Below are 18,747 nucleotides of genomic sequence, written 5' to 3' on the forward strand. Positions count from 1 at the left end.
TTCTCTATTGGGTCCAATGTGAGGAGTCTCGCTCACTTGCCTTGTTAGTTCCAAGAAATTAGATATTAGAAAAAAAACATTCTGACAGCGAGGGTGATCAATGAGTGGAACGGGTTACCACGGGAAGTGGTGAGTTCTCCTTCAATGGAAGTCTTCAAACAAAGGCTGGACAAATCTCTCTCTGGGATGATTTGGTGAATCCTGCACTGAGCAGAGGGTTGAACCCAAAGACCCTTGAGGTCCCTTCCAACTCTACCATTCTAGGATTCTTTAATATGCCCACTTCACTGTTTCCGGTACTGCAGCTCAGCCCCATCCAATCAACCTCAGCCCAAAAAAACAACTGACTGACGGGGATCCAGCACAGTAGACCACCGCTGAGCTACTATTGATGGCTGATCCTGAGGATAGGCCATCGACCGCTTACACTGGACAACCCCTTTAATTCTACACCCAAGGAACCCTTCATACAGAACAGAATTGATCCATAATACACAGTGAAATTTGCTGCTGTTGAAATTCGCAAGTCTAATTCTGCCATTTTCAATTCCGCATCAATAGCCACACATTAGACATGCAGATTTTGGTGTCTAACTTTCCATACAACGGCAAATTCCACCCGTGTCAAAGGTCCCTAAGGTGTAAAGGCCATGATTTCCTCTTTGTTGTTTTCATATTATATTCCAGAGAAGTATCAGGAGGATTTTCTTTAAACCAAAAAGTTCAACGTGCGAGATAATGTATAGGAACGAAATAACCTCAGAAACCATAACCATGAAATATTATCACTTCCAGCCCTACATAAATATTGTATCTAAGGAAGTGACTAACGGTTTGGCAACATGATATTTAGACTTAAAGAAAATCCTGCAGGACTCTGACCTCACATGTTGACCCCTCCATCCATCGCCTGCCAAGTGATGTCACTAGACATTTGTTTAGTGATGTCATACAGCAATCATAGCCGAGTCCTGGAGAGCTTTAACATAACAGATCCCACTGTCAATGCCTCTCAAGCTCTTAGCCTGCTCTGGTGTAAAACCACTTATTCCATTACTGAAAATTACACAAACACAGAAAAATAAACCTCCGGTGAGAAAACTGGGTTCCTTTACACACACTTCAGGAAAAGACGGTGAAGTCCTTAAACCGCTTGTGCCAAGATTTAAACCTATTCACTATCTAGGGGAAAGAGGATAAGTGTCTGATTGGTGGGGGTCCAACCACTGAAAACTCCACGATCACCAGAACAAGAGACCCGTATAAATGGAGCGGCTGCCACTTCGGTCATCTCTAAGGGATTGCCGAGGACAAGCCTCCAGTCAGTTGCCTCCAGCAGTCCTATAGATATGTATGGAAAGGCAGCACACATGTTTTCAATTCACAGTCATTGTTACAAGGCTTGTATAAAGAATGTGACATTGACTTGCAGGAATGCTGCCTTCCAATAGGTGGCACTGCAGAGGTATTGTTCCATCTCCCCTATTTACATATTACCCAAAGGAGCACGAATGTCTGACTCACCTTCTAGGTGCTCTCCCTAAGGAGAAAAGATAGTGTTTTTGACATATGCTGAACCGTCACTCAATTTATACAGGGGGACACTCTTGTGACTGATAGGGGGCGTTTAAAGGTTATATATGGATATCTTCAACTGTAGTTCTTAAAAGGGACATCTCAAGATTTAAACTTCTCTTGTTCGGTAGGGGTCCGGCCACTTTCCCTGTTGCTATGAAAACATCCCTGTCATTGTTTCTACAGAAGCTCAGTACCTAAGGACAGAGAGTGGATTGCAGAGAAGCTGGAAAAGCAACCCCTAGTGGCACTTCAAACATGACTTACATTGCTAAAGCGATATTATTAATGAAAGTATATTACAGAAATGAAGAGACTAACACAAACTAGTAGATGAGCAGAAGTTGTCGGGAAAGTTATTGCCCTTTTAAGTTAACGTTTGCTGGATCTGTAAACTTTCCCCTTATCCATGGGACAGGGAATAAATGTCTTGTTCGGTGGGAGTCCAACCACTGGGACCCCTACTGATCATAGGAATTGGCGTTCTGTGTCCCCACATAGGAATGAAGTAACCGACGAGTATGCGAAGTGCCATTCCATTTTGGTAGGACAGCACTCCTATATCTCCACATAGTAATAGAAGTACAAAGGCTCAGGAAAATGACAGTTATGACTTGTGTTCTATAAGTCAGTGGTGCATGTTGGCGGATGAAGCTTAAGAATTCCCAGGATAAAGTCAAATCTTCCTTACCATCCTGCTTGTAATTTCACTTTAAACGTTCCGAGACCTCCCCGGTCGCCCAAAAACCCATAGTGTGAAGTGGTATATACAGGGAGGAGGGAGATGTAGCTGCAGCTTTTCTGGCTCAGTGAAAACGCATGAGAGGGGGGGAAGGAGGAGCAGCACAGGGGAGATATCTGATTGTCCAAGAGCACGTTTCAGACTACACTACAGCTAATGTAATACAAATCCCTGCGTGAGGAGGGAGTGTGATTACTTTTGCAATGGTAGGGACAATTTTAGAAAATCCTAAATCGAAATGGTGCCAGTCTTGACCATTAATGTTTTAATGACAAACGCATTTTAGAGGGATGCCAATTAGAGATGAGCGAGTATACTCGCTAAGGCGCATTACTCGAACGAGTAGTGCCTTAGCCGAGTATCTCCCCGCTCGTCTCTAAAGATTCGGGGGGAGAGCGGGGGAGCGCAGAGAGGAACGTAGGGGAGATCTTTCTCCCTCTCTCCCCCCGCTCCCTGCCGCAACTCACCTGTCATTCATGCCGGCCCTCGAATCTTTAGAGACGAGCGGGGGGATACTCAGCTAAGGCACTACTCGCTCGAGTAATGTGCCTTAACGAGTATACTCGCTCATCTCTAATGCCAATGCAAATCTCTGGGGTTCATCTGAAAAACGTCATAGTGCTTCGCGCTGGAGAGCTCCTTCCCTCCTTCAGAGTTTCGCGGATGTCCACGGTCAGGCCCATCTCTGGGAATGTGAGACGCAGTCTGGAGGATGAATTCTCCGAAAGCTGGATGAGGAATTCTCTGGGGAACTCGAGGTTTGCAATGAGACACTTGTAATGGATGGGTGTGAAAACAACTTTGGCAAAGAGAACTCATTGTATTATCTGCTTTATTATGCCAATATGACACATTGGAGCAGCGTGTTGTTGTAACACCAGAGACTAAACTTTTTGGAAAGCTTAAAAATATCAGTGACAAAACTAAAACACTTCAGAGTAACGTGGGAAAATGATATCCTTGGTGAGATGCAATACAACATATATTACCTAAATAGTACGGAGGGGGCGAGGGTGCGGCTGGCTGCAATGTGTAGGGTCTGGAGCAGGGGGCTACAACTTTTTGTACCCAGGGAGCCACATTCAATTTAAAGTGATGATCGGGAGTCCCATTTAAAGAGGACCTGGCACATCCACCACTCAGTGTCAATGACGTGATGACTGATTGCAACTGAGCTGTGGAGACCACCTATATGGCAATGGCTCTGAAAGTAATGGACAAGACTGGGGAGAAACCGGGGGAAGAGGCTAATAGAAAAATAAGAATAGTAGAAAAGTCAGTGCCAACATGACTGTAAATGTATGAGCTCGACTCAGTTGCCAGGGGACATGACTGGTCCTCTAACTCAAAATGGAGGAGAGACATCGTAAACTTGGACAAACAAGAAATCATAAAATTGCAAACAATTGGAGAATGTTGACATATCCGTATTATACCGTGCAAGGTGGCGCCGTTTGAAAATCAGGGCATGTAGCATTACTGCCATTGTACATGTCTTATTGTAGTCGGTGCATATGGTTATAACTCAAGGCTGCTATGGTGTCCCATATGGCTCAGGGCGGTGACCACTCATAGGGGCCACTGGTCTAGAGTAATAACCTATACTAAAGCTCAAAATACAGTAAATGTCAGTCAATGCCCATGCAACCCTGACATTCTAGACAATAATGTGCTGCCGACAATGTGGCTCTGGGAATGGTCAGCCATACTTGCAACAAGACAAGGCACCTTGTCACAAATCCAACGCTGTTTTACATTGGTCTGAGGATATGGTTGTTCCATGATTCGACCGGCTGCACAGAGACCCGACCTGAACCTACTGAACATCTTTAGTATGAACTTGAACGTTGGGTTAGGAAATATGAATAACGTCCATCATCTGTCAGAGGACTTGCCAGACATTTGCAGGATGACTGGAGGGAAATACCAGCTGAAATGTATCAGATATTAGAAAGTATGCATGGAAATGATCCAATGTCATTAAGGCCAAAGGAGCGTCACTAAGTATTAACATATGGAAATAAATACTATTTCTGATTCTTGCTCAGGTGTCCAATTAAGTTTGGTAGTACAATGTAGTTGCCATAGCCGGGTATCTAAATAGCCAAGTCAAGGCAGAGCAGCCTGATGGCAGAGTTGGCTCGCCAATAGGTTGTATCTGATATTGCAGCTCAGCTGTTTAGCTGCAGTACCAGACAGCCCATGGACAGGACTGACAATGTGTATGATGATGGAAGGCAGACTCTTTGTAAAAACCTCCATTACATTACCAACCATAGATAAGATCTCGTGTTATTCAACAACGTGCACAAGTCAAACCAGAAGGGTTAATGGGTTAATTTGGGCACTAAAGGGGTTGTCCCGCGCCGAAACGGTTTTTTTTTTTTTCAATAGCCCCCCCCCGTTCGGCGCGAGTCAAACCCGATGCATGTGTTTAAAAAAAAAAACGGATAGTACTTACCCGAATCCCCGCGCTCCGGTGACTTCTTACTTACCTTGCGAAGATGGCCGCCGGGATCTTCACCCTCGGTGGACCGCAGGTCTTCTGTGCGGTCCATTGCCGATTCCAGCCTCCTGATTGGCTGGAATCGGCACACGTGACGGGGCGGAGCTACGAGGAGCCGCTCTCCAGCACGAGCGGCCCCATTCAGAAGAAAGAAGACCGGACTGCGCAAGCGCGTCTAATCGGGCGATTAGATGCTGAAAATTAGACGGCACCATGGAGACGGGGACGCTAGCAACGGAACAGGTAAGTGAATAACTTCTGTATGGCTCATAATTAATGCACAATGTACATTACAAAGTGCATTAATATGGCCATACAGAAGTGTATACCCCAACTTTGTTTCGCGGGACAACCCCTTTAAGAACATCCCCTTTACCAGTAATAATATAACGGTGTCAGTGTTCGATTTGTCGCTCCCGACAGTAATCAGTGATATTAACGTTGCTTGGAAATAAATGTTTATGTAAACAGTCCTAGTCGCTGGATACGACTATTGGCCTGGACTCCGTGCAGCTGCGGGATGACATTTCTGTATCTGTAGATGAATTCACCATTTTCCCAGGATTTGTTCTCCAGTCAAACAATCAAAGAAATAAGAAAAACTTCCAAAACAATCAGAACGAGCTTCACTTAAAAGATAACGGTGCAAGAAAATGAAAAGCTTCATGTTTTACATTACTTGTTATGAAAGCCATCTAGACAGAGATAACAGCGCTGAGACGAGGTGCTGAGAATACGAGTAAAACTACCCAAAGTGTTGATAACAGTCCCTGCAGAACTGGGACAACACAGTTTTAACTTATCACCAAGTGTCCGGCGGGCAGGCCAGTGCGTCCGGCGGGCAAGCCAGTGCGTCCGGCGGGCAGGCAAGTGTCCCGGCCGTAAACCCTCCCCATTCACCCCCTTAGCTCTTCAATGAGGGCTCTAGTGCAGGAATGCACAACCTGTTCTGGTGCAAGGGTAACAGTTACATACTGCACCGACCCCGCGACCCACCAGAAAACAAACAAAAAAAAAAAACTTAGTGGGGCATTACCGTCTGAGACATTTACAGCATCTCGAAAGTATATGTTGTGTCCTAAAATGTATCCGATGGAGCCATTACCCATAGGAAAAGGCTTTGGGAGCGTTCACCGAAAAGTCACTGGCACTGCATATGAATGGATCGCCTCCTAGATAATTGCAATCGCAGCTTCGAGGGCATCAACAGGTGGATTCCCTGGCCATGCATTCGGGATGACCAAAATGCGATTGTTCTCAGCAAGAGAAACCAAGTAATCGTGTAGATATGATACCTTTTAATGACTAGCAAAAAAACATTATGTTATAGCGAGCTTTCAAACCTACTCAGGCTCCTTCATCAGGCCTGAGGAAGAAACCCTGAGTAGATCTGAAAGCTCACTGTAACATCATGTATTTGTTAGCCATTAAAAGCTATCATATCTACAAGAATACTTAGTTCCTCTGGCTGAAAAGAATCACATTTTGCTCTACTGGCTAACACCGTACTAAACTTTTTTTGGATGACCATCACCAGCGGTCTGCTTGCGCTGCTCTCCGCGTCTCCAAAATAGCTGCTTTTAAAGACAGCTTTAGAAGTCTACAGCATGTTTTTTGAAGTCCTACAAAAGTGGACTTTTGTAAGAGCCTTGCATGACCTTCAAGACGGGCGCTCTGTGGTCAGAATTCGACTACAGAACAGCACTCACGGCACAGGCTGTAAGCGGCCGTCTGTAGTCAGATTCTGGGCTCCACATGTTAGAAATTAAGATGTTGTGTGCAGCAAAGGTGAACAACCACTTTAGACATGAGTCATTCTCTCTATGAACAAAACTATTCCCTTTTACAAGCGTGTAAGTGCAGTGTGACCGTTGTAGTATGCAAGGCTTGGAACGCAACGGAGAACCTGGAGGCACGAAGGCAGTTTGCAGTAACCCTGGTTTAGTGATATGTAGATCCAGAACAAAGATTTTGACAGCGCATAACCAGCGCGATGTAACAGCGAGTCATCAAACCGGATGGCTGTCACAACCAAAATATGTCCTAAATGTGGACATACACAACACTCTAGGAATTCGAGCATTGTACCGTGTGATTACTAGATCAGTCCATTTACTAGATCATTGACAGCAATGTGGGCAAATCTAAATATTGAGGGGGCTTAGAGTGTAATAATGTAGCCTCTCAGTGGTTCGGGTGGCCCACACGACTTGGGGATTGCTCTTCAGTATACAGCAGGGCAAATGAAGGCAGTTCCAAACTGAAAAATGGAGGTGATCAACCACTTGGAAGTTATAGTTTAAGGATGAGCGAGTATACTCGCTAAGGCACTACTCGTTCGAGTAATGTGCCTTAGACGAGTATCTCCCTGCTCGTCCTTAAAGATTCGGGGACCGCTGCGGCTGACAGGTGAGTCGCGGCGGGGAGCAGCTCCCCCGCAGCTCCCCGCCCCGCGGCGGCCCCCGAATCTTTAAGGAAGAGCGGGGAGATACTCGTCTAAGGCACATTACTCGAACGAGTAGTTCCTTAGAGAGTATACTCGCTCATCCTTATTATTGTTCCATCTTAGGTTTAAGTTCTTAAGTGTGGACACTATAAGTCCTACCCCAGAAACCGGTCTCTATTTATACTTATGTTCAGCCACTGCATAACCACCTTCGATGTTCTCCGTAAAAACACTGGTAACCCGCTTCTCTAAAGCTCTCTTACTGAACATTTCTACAGAACACTTCAGGGTCCTTGTGGAGTTGGGCCTGGATGAGTCAGAAATGGAGACCTACACAAAATATGAGGCGGATGGTTTCAATGTTCTAGCTGATCATGTTGTGAACTAGGATGGGGATGATATTTAGGGTGGACGAATCTTTGCCCTAAGGTGGTTCTTACAACCAGCTACTCACAAAGTGAAAAATGGGGTGTTGGTAAAGGGCTGGTCTCTGCTCCTTGGCATGGTAGTCCAGTGTAGTGCGACCACCAATAAAAGTCCAGAGTCAGGATGGGGAAAACAGTTCAACTCACTTTTACACTTTTTGCTCCAAAAGTCTAACGGTTCAACATCCAGCTGATGAAGGCACAATTCTTTACATTTCAATCAAAGTCCAGTCCTGAAGGTGGTGGCTATAGGGCTTGCTACCTTGTTGCTCCGTACTATATTGCCTTTTGTGATTTTCTAATCATGGCCCTGGAGTCTGTAGCATTCTTGCAGCACCATACTACCTACTGTGACTTTTATACCACAGCTCTGGGGTCTGCAGCCCTCTCCACAAACCAGCCATCAGTAGGCCAAATCTTGAGGTTTCTGTGAGTGACCGATTCCTAAAACTAGCTCAACTTCTTTACGCTACACTACTCTCCTCTGGACTGAACTTTCTAGATAACTGCAGATACTTTATAAACTCTGCTCGTCCCACCAGCCCCATGCTGATTGGCTGAAATATAGGAAGCTGGAAAGTTTGGCTCTTTAACCCTTTCCAATCCACTGTCTGACGTCTTCAGACATTATGATGGAAGGTTGTACAGCTCTGATGTCAGAAGACATCCGGCAGGGTATTCTTACTGTAGATTACTGGCCGCTCTGTTGTCGGGGGCCTCTCCAGGATGTCCGATACCACAGTACTGGCTCTAGCCAGCAGATGGCGCCATTGTATAATTGCAGAAACAGAAAGCCCCCTAGAAAACCCTGAATCCAAAATTGGATTGCAAGGGGTTAACCCCCCATGAGCTACATTCCACTTGGCCATGACCCAACAGGCAGTAATAAAGTACATAGTACATCCCACAGGCATATACATATAGTCTCCCAGTGGTGTTAATACTCCAATGCGTTGACAGTACTGGGTCACTACAATTGATGTAAGTGAGGGTTCACCATAGAAGAACAGTCAGCGCGAAACTCATTGTATGGACATTCCCGTCCTCACATCATGGCCGCAGCTCTTCAGGATTGCGATACCATATTGCAATTATTATCAAAAGGCGTCTCCTGAATTTCCAATTTCAGGGGCTGACAAATACAGGATGTGTATGACTATGACACGTAACATGGAGACATTTTATTAGCGCCGGACTATGGAAGGAACATTGCTTACACGGTGGAAAGGTTAAACAAACATATTAATCAAGGGTGGATAAGCGTTAAAACTTCTCCGGCCAGTAGGAAACTATCAATTTTGTTGATTAAAATACAATTCTCCAGCAGATTTCCTCAAGTTAGAAAAACAACTTCAGCCTTAATAGCGCCGGCCGGTGACAGGGAAATTAAACGGCCCTGAAGTGCTGCAATTATGTTCCAATTTTATCAAGTACGCCACAGTAGGAGAACCGCAGGCCAGAGACTACTTATCACGCCGAAACCTCAACTTCCTATGTAGGATGTAAAGGAAATAATCTTCCCTCCACTCACAGCCATGTTAGGAGCACTTAGGATAAGGCCCATGTCAGCACTAGGATGCCATACCAGTGAGAACAACTCCGAAAAGTCCCGAAAGCAAGAAGGGAAAACCGTTATCTACCATTCTGGAGTCTAATAGTCTGCTCTTACATATTCTCATAGTCCGAATGGTCCTCAGCAGAAGTGCGGTATCTGAGGGGTTAAATATAATGATTGCAACATTAAACGGCTTACACTCACTAATTAAAGATCTCTGCTTGCTGTGAATGAATGACATCACTGTTTAAGCCCAGAAGCTCGATTCTCATGTCTATGTGTTGCCGAATTTACAACAGACTTCACATGGACAGCGTATTGACCCATTAAAGTCAATGCGCCTTTAATGGGTCAATACGCCGGACAAGCAACCATCGATGACCGGTCCTGAAAATAGGTCACTTGTGCACTGAGCCGATATGTCCATGAAGCAGACGTCTCTGTTCTCACTGCAGTTTCCAGGCTTGGCAATATAGACAAACGTTCCTACTTTAGTCAATCGCCTGCAATACCAAGCCTCACCACTGTAGTGGTAATGGAGCTGTCTGCTTCCTGCTAAGTAATTCTAGAAAAAAGAAATTGGGCTTCTTTCCATTTTTTTCTTTTTTATACACACAAGAAAAAGAATAAAAACGGATACAGACATAAAAAAATGGACGCATGCAACACATACGGATGTCACACGCACTAAAATCAGTCTGTTTTTCCATGCACTGAAATCAAACACGTTCATGTTAAACGGCCAAAGTCTCTGTTCTACTATAATAGAAGCCCGGATAATTATAACAGTGTAAGGCTAGAGGCACACTAGCATCACTGCAAATTGCGCCAGACACCCTCTGCCGCAACTCGCACGGAACAGCCCACAGACCCCAGTCCGTGCACTGTGACATACAACACAGTTCATTCATGTACATTGCATGTACTATTTTTTCGCCTGTAAGGCTGGGTTCTCATAGGGCCAAATCCCACCGGAAATCTTGCGGTTTTGCCGCAGCGAAAAAACGCGCGATTTCCGCCTGGGAAAGCGCTGCTTCAAAACCTGCGACACTTAACCACGGATTTTGAAGTGGCCTGACCGCATGCTTTTCTGTAGCGGCCAGCGCTCCCATAGAGAGCAGTGCGGCCACAACGGAAAAAAAAATAGACATACTGCAGCCGGGGAATCCGCGCCGCAGCGCCAGTATTGCCGCGACGGATTGGCCGTCCCGTGTGGACAAGATTTTTGACAAATCTCGTCCACGTGGCTGCCCGATCCAGGGATCAGCGGTTGCAGGCGGCTTTGCCGCTGCGAAATTTCGCACGGAATTTCTGCGGCAAATCCGCCCTGTGTGAACTCAGCCTAAATCGGACATGTATAAACTCCAAAATGGGGACTGGCGGCACTCATTGCGTACTTGCTGCGTGCTCGCACACAGGTGAACACAGTCGTGTGAGTCCGGTCTTACACAAAAGTCTCTCTGAACAGTTTGCTACAATGTATCAGTCTAGAGTCCTAGGGCTGCACCCGGATACAATTGTAGCGATGCCTCAGTAGCAGTTCCGTGTTTACATGTGATATACTGTAATATGTTTATATGCGCATGTTCATACCACGATACCGCCATCATTTACTGGCTAGAGCCCAAAGACCTGCAAGATGCACAATTAGGCAAGGAAACAATGACTAGAAGCGTGTATATTTACAAGTTCTACATCCTGGCAGCAAGCATTACATCTTAGGTCTGACATCATGCACCAGCTATGCGTTCTGTAATTTCCCATTTTAGGTTCTTAAATGTTCCCTGCAGTTCCCATAAATAGCGAAGTAGGTGCGCGAGAGAAAGACGGCCGACGTCAGGATTACATGATCAGCAGTGATCGCTCCTGCCCCCATCTGCAGATCTTTACAAAAAAAAAATCAAATTTTATTCCTGTTCTCTTCAAAATGAGGTTCTGCAGCAGCTGGGTTGCATTACAAATAATGTATCCCATACTGGAGGCTATGAAGAGTATTCGGATTCACCATGGTGTTTCCTCACTCTCGGCCTATAACATTGTGCTTTTATAAGGCCACAAACTCCTCTGCGGCTGCTAATACTCCGTAGAGGGTGCGTTATCCCTTTAACAAACTATATAATAGTGATCACAAGGGACAATATTCTCTCAGCTGCCATTAAAGGGGTATCCCAGGTTTTTAGTTGATCAGCGGGGATCCAGTGCTTGGGATCCTCGCCGATCAGCTGATCATCTGGCTCGCTGCTCGTGCAGTGGGGCCGGAAGTGTAATAAATGCCTTTACTCCCATTGATTTCAACAGCAGTGAACCCTTTATTACACTTCTGGCTCTGATCACCAATGCCGTTTGGCCGCTGCACTGACAGTAGGCCTGACAATCAGCAGGGATCCCCGACAATCAACTACCGTATTAATGATTTATCCTGGGGATATGTCATCAATAGTAAAAGCACAGAAAACCCCTTTAACCCTTTCCAATCCACTGTCTGACGTCTAAAGACATTATTATTTAAGGCTGTACAAGTCCGATGTTAGAAGACGTCCGTCGGGGTTCTCTTACTGTATATTGCCAGCCTCTCTGCTGTTGGGGCCTATGCAACGTGTCACCTCATGCAGCACTGGCTTTAGCCAGCATATAGCGCTGTTGTATAATAGCAGAAAAAGAGTAAGCCCCCTAGGAAAACCAGGATACAAATTGGATTGGAAAGGGTTAAAGTCATTGTCCAGATGTAAACTGCTGATGGCCTATCCTTAGACTAGGCCGTCAACAGTAGATCGCCTAGGATCTGCCATGCGGGACCCCGACTGATCAGCTGTTCGCTGGGGAGGTGAGCTTGTGCACTGAGCTGATATGTCCAAGACAGTTCCGTGCTCACTGCAGTTAATACTGAAGTTAATAACCTGTAATACCGAGCCTCACCACTACAGTGATAATGGAGCTGTTTCCTTCCTGCCGAAATCGTCTCAGTGCATCGGCTCAGTAGACAAGGGCACTAACCTGGCATATAGATGTTTAGTGGTGGTGGAGCTCTTGGGTGGTAAACACCTACTGAAGTGGGTGACAACAAGCCTTGGACAGGATACACATGGTTAGGGCAGCGAACTAAGTCTTTGCCCCTTCTAATGTTTGACATAAATGGTAGCTCCTGAAATATGCATTAGCTGCTTCTTAAGAAGAGACCTCAGCCCTCTAATGATTGGCGCTTCAGTGTATGAAAATTAGATTTGAGTGACTCAAATCAAATGATCTGAGCGACTTCCAGCGAGGACTGGTCATCAGTGCTAGACTAGCCGAGGCTAGGATTTTATTGCCAGCCTTGTGGGGTTTAATTTTGTAACAATATGGAGAGTAAACAGATTGTGTGTGATCGGGGAAAACATCCAGCGGAAGGGATTCCTATGGATGTAAACGGCTCATCGAAAGGGGTCAGAGGAGGATGTCAGGAATTGTTCTGAACAACAGGTGCTGCAGAGTCAAGAGCAGCCGAAGACAACCTGGAGCTCAAACCATTGTGTCCGAACACACAACTTGATATTTTTTAGGACGGATGGGCAATAACAGCAGATGGGCTATATAGGAGATGACCAGTTCCTGTGTCATTGTGTCTAAGAGAAACAGAAAGTCGAAACACCAGTGGGCCACAGCGTGCAAACATTGTATCACTGACCTGTGGAAAAACATCACCCGGTCAGATGAATCCAGATTTCTGTTGCCCCGTGCCGATAGGAGTCAGAATTAGGCGCAAGCAGCATGAATCGCTGACCCCTTCCTGTCTGCTGGTCAGAACATGTCAGCACCTCCAGCTAATCTGCAGCAACCACAAGAAACTTCCTTCCTGCAGGGGCCGATATTCCTGCAGAACGAGTTCATCCTATAGCAGAATGCACACCACAATGAACTGCTGCAGTTCCGAAGCCCAAGAGAGGTCCAACGCGCTACTAGATTGGGGTCTCTAACAAAGTGGTCATTAACTGAACTTGTCTTACGTGGTACATGGGGGAAATGAAAAACAAAAAAAGTTCCAAACACCAGCAATGGAGCTCTGAATTGTAATTTTATAGGTGACTTTGTATTCCTTGTAGGGATGCCGCCCAGCCGGTAATTTAGTGGAAGGGCCGCTGCTGGTATTTATTTTACTGCCCATATTAATGGCTAGTAAAAAAAAAAATAGCTCTGTGAGCCCGACAGGAACTCCACGGCATCTACCGTGCTTCCCCAAAAATAAGACATTGTCTTATATGAATTTTTGCCCCCAAAGAGGCACAGTGTCTTATAACTCTCCTAGTAGACGGCGTTCGGCTCCCTCGCTGCTGCAGATTCTGTGTAGTCCTGAACGCCGACAGAGCATTTCTTCCTGGTAGCAGAGCTTGAATACCCCGCCTCCAGCAATCAATTGCTCTGATTATTTCAATATAATGACATCATTGAATGGTTAATCGAGCGCTGCCTCAGCCAATCAGAGCAATCACTCGCTGGAAGCGGGGTATTCAAGCCCCACTACCAGGAAGGAATGCTCTGCTGGCGTTCAGGACTACACGGAAGGGTGCAGCATCATTGCAGCCCAGCGTGAGGGACCCGGACGCCCGCCTACTAGGTATTGTTTTTTCTTTTTTTCATTTAGTGTAGCTAGGGCTTATATTTCAAACCCCTCCACAACCCCCCCATCCCAAAAATCAGGGTGGGGGTTATCGCAGAAACACTGTAGCTGTCATCCGTCCGCACTGCTGGAATCGGAGGCTGTAACTCCTGATCTCTCCTCCCAGCGTCTGTGTTCTTGACACCCTGCAGGCAATGCAGACTCTGGGAGGAGAGATCAGCGGTCACAGCCTCGGATTCCATCAGCGTGGCCGGATAGGAGCTCAATAGTGTGAGTGACATACTTGATGATGTGGGGTTGCTGCCTGGCCGCAGGTTCAGGATAAGGGGGCACAAAGAGGGGGTGCTATTACTATTGGGAACACTGATAGGAGCACTATTACAATTGGGGCCACTACTAGAGGCACTGTTACTATTGAGGGCACTGTTCCAACTGGTGCCATTACTAGTTGTGGCCACTAAAATAATGGAGGTAAAAACATACGTTGTGACAAGCCACACCCCTACACACATCGCACATGTCCATTAATTTCAATGGGTTATTACAGCACGTAATATGCACCAAGATAGGACATGCTGCATTTTTTTATCACGCGACCAAAAATCACGTGAAACATACGCAGCTGAGAATGAACTCAGTGAAATCAACAGACTCTATTCACTGCGTATTTACACTCGCCTGAACGAGCCCTGATGCTGTGGATCCCCTTTCTGTACAGAAACGACCTAAAAACATCAAGTACAGGGTGATCCATGGAACAGTAGTCCACTTCCAAAGCTGGCACCACACTGTTTGAAAGCTGTCTAAAAGAAAACTTACCTTTGTTGTCATGGCAACCAACAACAGTATAGCTATCATTTTACTTCAGCAGTACAAAAAAAGAAAGCTGCACTGTGATTGGCTATGGGCAACAATTTTTGACAGCCTTCATAAGAGTGTGGTTCCAGAATTAGAAGCGGGCTACTTTTCCGTGGCCCGCCCTGTATATCGTAGCTCTCTTCTGACGATCTGCGGAACGAATTCAAAGGATTAGGGGGGACAAAGACTGTTATTCATTAAACGGTGATGGGGTACTATCACATGGAAAGTCAGTATGTAAAAACATGGCGCTATAAAGCTGTAATATCACGCTACCGAATGACCAGAAGTGCGTAACACAGACTACATTGTCCTCAGTGAGGGGCGCACCAAACTAATCCACTAATTGGAGGTAACATTTCGTAAAGTTTTCTAACTTTCCTGAAGCGCCGTAATCCTTCCTTGAACCTGCTGCGGACTCTGGAGACATCTGCTTGTGTTTTATAAGTTATACCGGAGTGTATAAAATGTATTAACCAAACATATAAAATGAGAGTATCCAACTATAAGACATCCACTTCGGAATTGGTTTTGGAACGGTTTCGACATATGAAATCTAAGTGTGTAAAGGGGAAAAAAGAAGACTTGTAAGTCCGGGTTGACGTTACATTAATAGCGCTCTGCAGGCTCATCATAACTCATTCCGTATGTTCTAACGGCCAGAAACCCACCAAAGCCCCCCGCCACTTGTTAACAGGAAAGGTCCACCTATTTTAGGGGTAAAATGTGGAAACGACATTTAACTGGTCCATTATACATACATTGGCCATGATTTGAATCTCAACATTTATGTTCCGTGCAGGCAGGTCAAAAAACAAAGTAAATGGTGTTCAACTGCATTACCAGAAACAACCAGTTGACTGGTGTGGCGCTGTTTCTGGTCCTGGAAAATCCTTTAAACTTTTGGCGCCTTTTTGTTACGGTTTGTCATAGTTTCAACACTCTATGGATCTTGAGTGCCAAAGCCTAGGAGAGAGGGGCAACAAGTAGAGATGAGCGAGCGTACTCGCTAAGGGCAAATACTTGAGCGAGTATTGCCTTTTGCGAGTACCTGCCCGCTCGTCTCAAAAGAGTCGGGGGGCGGGGAGATCTCTCTCCCCCCCCCCCCCCCCCCGCTCACTCCCGCAACTCACCGCTCACCACCGCCGGCACCTGAATCTTTGGAGTATTTGCCCTTAGCGAGTACGCTTGCTCATCTCTAGCTACAAGGTGACATGAGCAGCACATTAAGATCTAATATTGCCCACTGCTGAAACATTTGTCCTAGCATCTGAACGGCTGTGATATAATGCAACAGACAGAATGGATACAGGACATTCTGCAGCCTCGTAGACCATAGACACAACGAGTAGGAGGGGACTCATTGACTTCTATAGAAGAGTGGTGTGAGCATGCTCTGTGACTCGTGCAGGGAGGAGGAGGAAGTGAGCTGTGACTATTACTTATAAACCACTATGGTAAAAAAAAGGGTTGGGGCATGCTCTGTGCAGGGTGGGGGAAGGAGGTGAGCTGTAATACCACCTGTTGTGACTGGTAGATCTGGTGTTATCTATATATATACACACACACTTATTAGCATGTCATGTGTCCCAAACTATACAAGATGCAGACCCTTGGAGATTTCAGCCAGAGCTTGTGATGGGCTCTGCACGCTATGGGATATATGGATTATACCACGGCACCCAAGCTGTCCGTCGCAACCAGTCTACAACAGTGCAAGGAGCAATGGAAGAACATTCTATGGAGTGATGAATCCCACTACTCCATCTTCACATCAGATGAATGTACCTGGGTGTGGAGGATCCTGGGGAACACCTTCTGCCGGAGTGTGTTGTGCCAACAGTTTAGCACGACGGAGGTTCTGTTATAGACTGGGGATGTGTTACGTGGCATAGTCTCCGTCCGTTGGATGTAGAGACAAGACCCATGAACACGGAGCTGGACCCTGGCATAGTAGACAAAGTACGGCTGACAATACTCAGGGAATGGTCGGCCATACTTCCAACAAGTCAACGCGCCTTGTAATAACTCCAACGCTGTTGTACGTTGGTTTGAGGATATGGATGTTCCATGATGAGACCAGCTGCACAGAGACCCAACCTGAACATCTCTGGGATGAACTGGAACATAGGGTCAGGAAATTTGAACAGCATCTATCTTTGTTGGCAAAGTCCGACAGACATTTGCAGGATGAGTGGAGGGAAATACCAACTGAAGTGAATCAGACGTTAATAGACAGTATACCATGGCGTGTATCCACTGTCATTAGGGCCAAAGGAGCTCCACTGAGTACTAATATATGGAAATAAATACTAATTTTGATTCTTGCTCAGGCGTCCAATAACTTAATAGGATAGTGTAGGTGTCACTCCTCATTGTAATTCTGCCTGTGATGATAATGAGAACAAGGCTCATTACAGAACAGGAAGCATCAGATGATTTTTAGGCTTGGCAGTCAGTGTGAGAACTGCAGGATTTAAGTTTTTTGCATTTTTTTTTTATAATACAGATCTTCAAACTGAAAATTTAAAAAAACTAAACTTTTTTGTTTAAAGGGAACCTGTCACATCTTATAAGCATGATAAACTTCCTTACGGTGCCTGTAAGATAGGTCCTGCTGAGTCTGGGGGCATAAATACTAACTGGGTTCCCCTTTCCAGTGCGGTCAACCCAGGAAGTTGGCGCTCTGCCATCAGTATGAATGATCTCATTCACTCCCATTGAGAACTGTGGAGTGCGAATGAACAGGCTGAATGAAAAGTGTCATCATATAGAGATGGAGCGCCGACTTCCCGAGGTGACAGCAATGGAACGAGGAGCCCAGCAAGTATAGAAGTTACACCCCTGGACTCAGGAGGGCCTATACTATAAAGTTTCATAGCTTAGCTTATGGTGCTTACAAGAGGGGACCGTTTCCCTTTAAGAGTTTTTGGAGAACATAAAAACATGATCAATAAAAGGTCATTTCCTCACATCACCTTCCCTTTAAGTAGCTTGCTATTCATACGGCTAATGTACACATCTTAATACGTAAATGTGACAAGTGCTTACATGAGAACTACTTCTTGGGGGGGAAAAAAGATCATGGATGCCAGGAGCGCCTTGTGTGAATGTGCTGAGAATCTTCTAGAATAATGCATTTGATTGGAAAGACAAATGTTGTAAGAGAAGATGCCAAATATCTGCAGGTTACCACAGGAGTCAACCATTATGTTCGGGGGAAGCCTTCTGCTCAGTCATGCTAACACTGACACACCTAAGTACATCATGGGGTCGGGGAACGCTCAACTGTATCATGGACCTAGTTCAAACCACAAAGATACAATGCAAGAAGTTGCAGAATGAATAGACAGATACTAAATGAAGATTATGTCTAATACTTCGCTGTCGGCTCATTTTCACCTTGAGATGACACATTATCATTGAATTAACGAGCTACCAATAATAAATGCCGAGCCGAGGAGAGGTTTGGAGAATCCCCGACTAAGAAGAAACTCTCCCAAAGAAGTTACCCACGAGTTCTTCACGCGAACTGCGAAGTAGGATGTACAAATGTAACAATATATGATGAAGACATTGATTCTGGTGCAAGACCTCCATGTATCTTTGTAGTGAAACACCTGCAGATCACGGACACAACAATTTGGAAGCTGGAGATGAGCAGACATACGCTAGGTTGACCAAAGCTTTGGGCCACACATAGAAGGTGATGAAATTCGATTTTATTTGCATTTTGCCTTGGGCCTCAATGACTGCAGTAACTCCCCCTCCCAGGAATGCTTACCACCAAATTCTTTGAGAAAAGTTTTATAGTGATGCAAGGGATGATGGGTTTTAGGCGTGCATGGATATGGTGTTCTAGTTCGTCCCAAAGATTGAGATCCGGGCTTTTAGCCAGCCAATGATGTTTGCAGACGTTCTGCTCCTCAAACCAAACCTAAACACTGCGTGGCGTATGACACGATGCTCGGTCAGGTTGATAGAGTTGTACCCACGTATTGCCACAAGATAGGCAATGCCACATCTTCCAGAATGTCTCTATACCC

General features: G+C 45.6%; 2 protein-coding genes across 3 annotated transcripts in view; one reads left to right on the plus strand and one right to left on the minus strand.

The window, feature by feature from the left end:
- Positions 1-18,747, minus strand: part of CMSS1 (cms1 ribosomal small subunit homolog) — a 262,721-nt gene that overhangs the window by 155,942 nt on the left and 88,032 nt on the right. The gene's annotated exons all lie outside the window — the stretch shown is intronic.
- The window catches only part of LOC136624963 (filamin A-interacting protein 1-like), a 172,529-nt gene that overhangs the window by 123,449 nt on the left and 30,333 nt on the right, over positions 1-18,747 (plus strand). The window lies entirely within an intron of this gene.

This window comes from Eleutherodactylus coqui, chromosome 4 (genome assembly GCF_035609145.1).
Source record: "Eleutherodactylus coqui strain aEleCoq1 chromosome 4, aEleCoq1.hap1, whole genome shotgun sequence".
NCBI classification, from domain to species: Eukaryota; Metazoa; Chordata; class Amphibia; order Anura; family Eleutherodactylidae; genus Eleutherodactylus; species Eleutherodactylus coqui.